The following is a 9,096-nucleotide window of genomic DNA, read 5'->3' as shown; positions in this document are numbered from 1 at the left end:
CTTTTAAACAAAGACTTACTGAGCTGGGCACCTTCTGCTACATTGTATGCGAGACCTTCGTGAACTTGGATACACAGAAGATGTGCGGGCCGGGCGTGGCTCAGCGGTTGAGCAGCGACCTGGTATCCAGGAGATGGGGGCTCCATTCCCGGTCAGCACGTGCTGGGGGTGCGGGCTCGCCCCGCCTGGGGGCCTGCGGGAGGAGGGGAGGCAGCCGATCAGGGAGGACTCTCTCCTCACTGATGTTTCTCTCTCTGTCCCTCAACCTTCCTCTCTCTGAAATCAATAAATATATATAAGAAAGCAGATGCGATGTCCCGGGGGAAGACTGGTTATGGATGGAGCCTTATCACATCCAGAGTGGGCTGGATCCCTCAGCGTCTGCAGCTCATTCACCGCCCTGCTGGTTAGTTCTGAGCTGGAGGTGAAGTGTTTCGAGTTAGCTTTTTTTTTTTTTCTCATAAATGCAGAACTTTATTTTTTATCCATATTCGTTTCTGGATGGTTTCAGTTGAGACTAACTGAATCTTGGTTTGATCCCCTATGTTATGTTGTACTGGGCTGCCTTTTTTTTTTTTTTTTTTATGAAAGTAATACAATATTATATTCTTGTAAAAGAGTCAAAATATACAAAACAAAAACAACAACCTCCTCTTGACCACCAAAGGATTGTAAACTTGGATTCCAGTGCTTTAAGAGTTTTTGAAAATATGGAATTTTTAAATAAAGTAAATCTTATTTTTTAATGTTGGTAACTAATTCAAAAATTTAAAACACTGGTCAGGCTAGGCACAACGCACCTGCAAAAACAAATTTGGCCCAACGACTATCAGTTTGCAACCTCTAATACATCATCTGTTACTAAACATTTTGCTGAATTTCAGTTTTTCCTGTTCCAAACAATGCTGCAGTGGAAATGAGCTTCATTACACATTAAGTAGGTGTATTTTTCTAGGTAGAATTTCTGGGCCAAAAGAACATGTAGGCATTTTTAATTTAATTTTATTTTATTGATTCCAGAGAGGAGGGAGGGGGGAGAGAAACAGCAATGTGAAAGAGATACATTGATTGATTGCCTCCCAACCGCAGATTGAACCCAAAACCTAGGTATGTGGCCCTGACCGGGAATCAAACCCACAACCCTCCAGTACACTGGAAGATGCTCCAACCAACTGAGCCACACTAGCCAGGGTGTGGACATTTTTAATTTTAATAAATACTACTAAATTGATCTTCAGCTACAAATGTCTATGAGACCTTGTTTCTCCAAATCCTTGCCATTCTGATGGGTAAAATGGCTTTTTCAAAATTTATTTACTCGACCAACACTTATAACACCTGAGTTTCATATACTGTTCTGACTTCAAAATTTTTAAATATTTACCATTAAATCTTTACAGTAATTCTATGAGATAAATATTGTTATACCACTTTTATAGATGAGGAAATGGAGACATAGAGAAGTTAAATAATTTCCTAGAGTCATTGAGATAGACAGCGTTAGAACCACAGTTCAAACTCAGACTTAGCTCATCTCCCTCACCTCATAGAAATAACAGCAAAGAAAAAGACTATATTTTAACTATATCTTATACATGACTATATACCTTTTTATATTTATATATCTTTATTGATTTCAGAGAGAGGGAAAGAGAGAAACATCAATGATGAGTCATTGGTCAGCTGCCTCTTGCAGGCCCCTCCTGGGAATCAAACCCGCAGTCTGGCATGTGCCCTGACCAGGAATCAAACCACGATCCTGTATCATAGTTCCGTGTTCAATCACTGAGCCCCGCCAGCCAGGCATGACTATATATCTTAACCGCTACTTTATTGTGTATTTATGTAAACATGAAAAATGTGAGTTTAATATTCATTTAAAAGGTTCATATAGCTGTAAGCAGAGTATCTAGACAATTTTTGAATTTTGCTTCTTTAATTTATTCTAAGTGCTTTTCCTCTAAATAGTTTTAATTATTATTCAGGGATACAATATAATGGACTTAACATTATCTTATTGTTAAGATACATTTGTATTATTGTTAAGAACATTTGTATTACTTCCTACTTTCTAATATTATAGTTTTGCAAGTAACATAGTCATAGCTTTTTTTCAGTTGAAATGTTTTCTCAGGATAAATCTCTCAGTGGTCAATCAGTTCCTAAAACTCATGTGTTTCTGGCTTTTTGTTAACCACTGTTCTTCAAAACCTCCCAGCATGAACCTTGACATTTGCATTTTATAAATAGCATAGGCGAAAACACACTGTTAAGTCTAAAACGAAAAATATAATTTGAGCTCATACACAGGATTGCGTCCCCTGTGAAACATGCAGCAAAGAATCCCTCTTTAGAGCATTCCTAACCGCTCCTGTTGGCCCCTGAAACTGGACCTGTGGTATCAGTTTTTTACCTGCTCCAGGATCGGTTGACAGGATCAACCACCCTTTTTATACCACGATCTGCTGTCCCCACGGGAATGGCTGAGGCAGCGCTTCGGAAATGGGATATGGGACTTCATACCTCCATTTGCAACAGTCAAATAGCACGTGATGCTTGCTTTAAATCAGTGATTTGTTGGCCAAGAACAATTTTACAATGGAGAAAACAAGAAAAAAGCTTAAAGAAATATAAGAAAAACATTTTTGTTGGAGGGCAAGGATTGTGTCTGTGTTTGTTTACTATTGTATCAGTAGCAAGTATTTTAATGACTAGTACATAGTAGATGCTCAATAAAAATGCACTGAATGAAAGAAAGAGAAAGTGAGTTATGCCCAAGGGAGCTCCATCCTGGATATCACCAAAACTAAAGCTCCTCTGGCCCGTGGGTGGGCCACCATGCGGCGCATAGTGGAGGTATGGCCAGTCTGCGCTTCCAAACTTCCACTTGGCCTTTGCTACCTTGATTGCTGCCCCTTAAACAACTGTGTTCAGCGACCAGGTCCAAGAGGGATGATCAGGGCAGCATCTCCATTCCTGATCACTCCTCTACTGGTCTTAACCCGGTGCACTTTTCAGCTCTCGTCACCCCAAATGCTCTGCTACTCTGGCCGCCAATACACCGTCAGCTGTGGTATCTCTCAAATGAGCCTGTATGTGCACCATACTACACTTAAAAGTTATCTGGCCCAGCCCGGCGTGGCTCAGCGGTTGAGCGTCGACCTAGGATCCAGGCGATCAGGGTTCCATTCCCAGTCAGGGCACATGCCCGGGTTGCGGGCTTGATCAATGATGTTTCTCTCTCTCTCTCTCCCTCTCCTTTTCTCTCTGAAATCAATAAAGATATTTTTTTTTAAAAAAAATCTGTTGCTTATCTGAGATTCAAATTTAACTGGGGATCTTGTATTTGTATTTGCTAAATCTGGAGATCCTATTTCCAGCCACCATCTTGATGCCTCTCATCAGAGATTCTAGTTTTCTATCCTAATTGGGACCAGGAGTTAGTCTTGCAGTTGGAATTTGGTCACCCCTTGGCTAGCAGCACTGAGCAAAAGGAGCAGCCAGCCCTGGACATTGAGTTAGTGCTGAAAAGCTGTCTCGGGATGGCCTCTGAGACATCAGAAAAGTCAAGCTACCTGATGACCTGGAGAAAAGGCAGACAGGCAAGTACCGGCTGGCTGCCGGAGGATGGTCTGCCCCTTCATATAAAGCACACAGTTTGTGCTCTGCTTGTTTGTACGTTACCCAGAAGGAGGCTAGAGCCCGGCCAACATGGCTCAGCCACTGAGCATCGCCCTGGGATCCAGGAGATCCCGGTCTGATTCCCAGTCAGGGCACAGGCCCGGGTTGCGGGCTCGATCCCCTGTGGGGGGCACGCAGGAGGCAGCTGATCAGTGACTCTCTCATCACTGATGTTTCTCACTCTCTCCCTCTCCCTTCCTCTCTATGAAATCAATAAAAATATATTTAGCCCTGGCTGGTTTGGCTCAGTGGTTAGAGTGTCAGCCCATGGACTGGAGGGTCCTGGGTTTGATCCTGGCCAAGGGCATGTACCTTGGTTGCAGGTTCAATCCCTGGTCCCGGCCCGGGTACCTGCAGGAGGCAACCAATCAATGTGTCTCTCTCCCATCGATGTTTCTCTTCTCTCTCTCTCCCTCCCACTCTCTCTGAAAAAGCAATGGAAAAAATATCCTCAGGTAAGGATTAAAAATATATATATTTTTAAAAATAATAAAAATATATATTTTTTTAAAAAGCTAGAGAAAGACATGAGGCAATATTGTGCATGCTGTCTCAGGGCTGTGGGGACAGACAAAATGGCACTGCTTGGTTTGTGTCCCCAAGTCATGACTTCCTTGTCAACACTCTCGATACCCAGCAATCAGGACTGATGCTGAGCTCTGTGAAGAGCAGACGTGAATATAATTCCAGGATGAAATTCAGAATGAAAATACTGGATGGGAAGTCATGCAGGCGTTAAGGGTATGAGCTCAGGAGCCGGGTTTCCTGCGTTCCAGTCCAGGATCTGTCTCATCTAACTGTGTGGTTTCAGACCAGCTACTTAACCTCTCTGCGTCTTGGTTTTCTTATCTGTAAAGTGGGGATGAAGGAGTCAACCTCAAAGGGTGTCATGAGGATTAAGTGAGATGATGCATGTAAAACACATTCAGTCCATATCAGCCACTAATATCACAGACGCAATCCTCAAAGTTAACAAAGGTGACCAATACAGGACAGAGCGGGAAGTGTTCCTGGTACACGAGGTTTGGGATGTCAGGGTTCTTTGTGTTGCAGATAATAGTAAGCCCAGCTCAGACTGGATTAAACAGCAAAGGAGATCTCTTGGCTTCTGCCCCGGGAATGTCCAGAGAGGGGGCAGGCTTCAGGAATGGTTTGAACCAGTGGCTCAGTGGCATCACCACACATGGATGTTCCTTTTGTCCCTTACTCTGCCACCCCAGTGTCAGCTGTATCCCCAGACCAGCTTTCCTCCTGGTGATGGGGTGGCTGCCAGCCACACCTGGGGCTTCATGCTTCCACCTTCACTTAGAATGAGGGGAGGTTGAGGGGTTTGTCCTGGCATTACAGGTGGGGGTGCTGAGACTCACCCTGGCCAGCTTGAGTCATAGCTTCACCCCTGATCCAATCGGTGGGGCCGGGAAAATGGGTGTGCCATTTGGTGAGTTAAATGAGCCCCCTAGTGAAGCTGCAGGGAGGGGGGGTCAGTTTCTCCGAAATCACATACGCTGCTCCGGGGAGAGGCAGATTCCAGACAGAGACCTGGGTAATACTAGAAAGGGGTGTGGACGTTGGGTAGGTACTCGCTAAGTTCTAATATCTGGAATGATGGAAAAAATATGTCAGAAATATCCCTCAAAATTAAGGTTAAGCCCAGGATGGGTGAAGGGGCAACAGCGGAAACGTGGGGTGCTTGGGGCATGGCAGGAGCAGTGGATGTCCTTGGACTCCCAGACTGAAGGGCAAATCTATTAATAAAATTCCTTCCTGGCAGCCGTCTCCTAGTGTAGGCTCAAGGAAACATGTATTTAAAGGAAGGGGGAGGAAATTTTAGCCACAATGCTGCAGTAGCACAGATCTGCAAGGTCACCCAGAACGGATGCAATTCCTTAGGAGGTGAGAGAAGGTGTAAAGAGAGAAGAGGCAGAGGCTGTCCAACATCACGGGGCCCGCAGACAAAGAGGAGCTGGCAAAGAAGGCCAGGTTAGGATGGATGGAACCTAAGGAGAACCGGGAAAGAACACCATGGAAGCCAAAAAGGGGAAGAGTTTGCTCATCTCTCCAGGGAGCCAATGGCAGTGGCCTGGAATGAGTGTCCCACAGAATCCATGAAACGTCCCTGGGGTAGTGAGAAGCCCCATCCTGGCTCAGTGATGACAGTGGACTAGCCCACCAGCTTCTGATGTCTTCTCTGGACCAGAAACTCCTCTTCAGAGCCCGCTACAGATGGCACAGAGCTGCCTGGGTAGCCCTCCCCCTGATCCAGGAAGGCCACCCAACCCACACCACACTGTGCCGTAGGTGACCAATGAAACTTGGGAGGGCATTTGTTACAGCAGCTAGCATTAATCACACTGACTAATACACCGTCTGAGTAGGTGAAAGCCATAGCACGGCCCCATCCCGATCATCAAGCCTGCCCTGAAAAATGGCATTATGTCATTGGTCAACTTCAGCGGTCATGTCATGGAGACAGAGAGTCATCTGGACCAACCCTTCCATCCATCCCCCAGCAGGTAGCCATCTCTCCCCTGCCTTTGGTCTTAGGACACAATACAGATATCCTCAGAGGCTTTGGGTAGGAGTACCTGACGTCACTGCAAGATGGTAATGCCCGGTTTGGCTCTTCTCAGTCCAGAGTGGCTGGATGTGTGAAGGCAGACTTGGCATGGAGACAGGGAGATGCCAGCCAGTTTCAAACGGATGTCTGGGTTTTCCCAATCAATTCCGGCCTGCCCTCGTTTGCTCTCCTTGGCCGAGTCCACTCACCCAGCTCTCAAAGCATCGTGAATGAAGAGTCTCAGCCATATTCAGGTAAAATTCCTCTGTGGTGGTGCATTCATTTCTCAGGCTGTCATAGCAAAGTTCCACAGACTGGTATTAATATAAATTTTTTCTCTCACAGTTCTGGAGGCTGGCAGTTGGGGATCACGGTGTCAGCAGGGTTGGTTTCTCCTGAAGCCCGCCCCCCCGCCTCTTTGGCTTGCTGATGGCCACCTTCCCCTGTGTGCACACATCCCTGCCATCTGTGTCCAAATTTTCTCTTTTTACAAGGATACCAGTCATGTTGGATCAGGGCCACCCTAACAACCTTACTTTAACTTAAGCACCTCTTTAAAGGCCTTATCTCAAAAAAGTCACATTTCAAGGCCCTGGGGTTAGGAATCCACCATATGAATCTGAGAGGGAAACAACTGATCCTGGAAGTAGTAGGACCCATTTCATGGTGCTATTTAAGGGCAGAAAAGTCTCGTTCTGGCTGGTTTGGCTCAGTGGTTAGAGCGTCAGCCCAAGGACAGAAGGGCCCAGGTTTGATTCTGGCCAAGGGCATGTACCTTGGTTGCAGGCCCAATCCCCGGGCCCGCTTGGGGCAAGTGCAGGAAGCAACCAATGATGTGTCTCTCTCACATTGATGTTTCTCTCCCTCTCCCTCTGTTTCCCTTCCGCTCTCTCTGAAAAGCAATGGAAAAAATATCCTCAGGTGAGGGTTAAAAAAAGACCTCTTCTCATGGAAGAGTCAGATCAAGCACAGCATTCTCCTGACAGGGAGCCATGGTTGGGCTGGATGTTTTCCAGTTTTCTAGAAAAAAAAGTGAATTAGGAGAAAATCAACAGAACCTTGGGTTTGGCAATGAGTTTCTAGATACAACACCCAAAGCATTAATATCCCCAAAATGTGATAAACTTTATCAAAATTAAACACTTTGCTTTGTGAATAACATGGTAAAGAGATGAAAATACAAGTTACCCAGTGGGAGAAGGTATTTGTAAAATCATGTAAGATAAAGAACTTGTATCCAGAGTATACAAAAAAACCCAAACTGTTAAAATTCAACAGTTACAAAAGAAAATGTTTAATGGTCAAAATACCTGAACAGACACCTCACCAAAGAAGATACAGGGATGACAGATTAGCATATGAAAAGATGCTCAACATCATTTAACATTAGGAAAAAGCAATTTAAAATGTCAACAACTTACCCATTAGGGCTAAAATCCAAGATAACCTTTATAATACCAATTACCAAAAAAATGTGGAGCAACGAAAGGTCTCTGTTTTGATTCCCAGTTAAGGGTTCCATCCCGTCAGGGCGCCTATGGGAGGCAACCGACTGATGTTTCTCTCTCTCTCCCTCTCCCTTCCTCTCTTTGTAGAATCAATAAAAACATTAAAAAATATATATGTGGCACTGGATATACTCATTGCTGCTGGGGTGTCCTTGCTTCCAGGCCCTCCCTGCTGACAGAGCAAGCAAACGTATGCTCAGATACTGACCTATGTACGTACACATATCTATAAATATTTCTACCTGCGTCCTTCTGCAGCTGTAGCAAGCTAACCGAGGACCGCACGGACCATCCTAGCTTTCCCCCTTGCTGCTCTGTAACCTCCCACTCCAGCAGAGAGAGACATGGGTCCCCCGTCCACTTTCATAATTGTCCAACTCCGGAATGCACCTGCAGTGTGTAGTGTGATTTCTGAATTGTTAGCCTGTACGCCACCGGAAACAACTTTACCGACTAGAGTGCAGGACCACATGCAGTTCCTTCTGCCTTTAGTTTTACAGACTCCAAAATTCCTTAAACCAGCGTCTTTTCTTCCATCTAGACCTTTTTTTTTTTTCTTCTTCTTCTTCTTTTTCGTGGCCTGGCTGTCCCTTTGCCCTGCCAGTAAAACCTGGCCTATGGGACTCTGGCTGTGGTGTTCTCAGTGGGGACTGAATCCCGGGGCCCTATTGAATCTCGTCAGTGTCCTCTGCCATAGCTAGACCTAGTGACAACCCTCAGCCCAAAAGCACCCAGGTGAGTGCTCTCAATCCACCTGCCAAGCTCTGTGACCTCGTGGGTGGATCCGGCCCGGGGCCCAGCTCCAGTCCGTCTTCAGTCCTGCCTGAGGACCACTGCTCACCCCCCAGGACCCGGCAGCAGGGGCCTGGCCACTCTGGGCCCTGGCCAAGCTGTCCAGCCATCCTGCTGGTCCACCTGGTAACTGGGGCCTTCTCAGGTTACTCAGAGGATCACTTTGCCTTAGAAACTGCAGCTGTCAGCTTGGGCGCATCAGTAACCGACGCCAAGGCCCTGAGCAGCAGAGGGCCGGCGGCAGGCAAGAGTCCGAGGCCGCGGCACCTGCACCGCGCTCCGTCCGCGGGCCGCGGCACCTGCACCGCGCGCCGTCCGGGGGCCGCCGCACCTGCACCGCGCTCGGTCCGCGGGTCCCCGCACCTGCACCGCGCGCCGTCCGCGGGCCTCCGCACCTGCACCGCGCTCCGTCCGCGGGTCCCCGCACCTGCACCGCGCTCCGTCCGCGGGCCGCGGCACCTGCACCGCGCGCCGTCTGCAGGCATTGCCGTCACCAGCGAGCAAGGCGAGTGCCCCTGGCGGGTGCGCGGGAGGGTGGGCGGGCTGCGGCGCTCAGTA

This window comes from Miniopterus natalensis, chromosome 4 (assembly GCF_054644295.1).
Source record: "Miniopterus natalensis isolate mMinNat1 chromosome 4, mMinNat1.hap1, whole genome shotgun sequence".
Classification (NCBI taxonomy): domain Eukaryota; kingdom Metazoa; phylum Chordata; class Mammalia; order Chiroptera; family Miniopteridae; genus Miniopterus; species Miniopterus natalensis.
The sequence above is the reverse complement of the archived record's forward strand: the minus strand, read 5'-3'. Positions refer to the sequence as shown.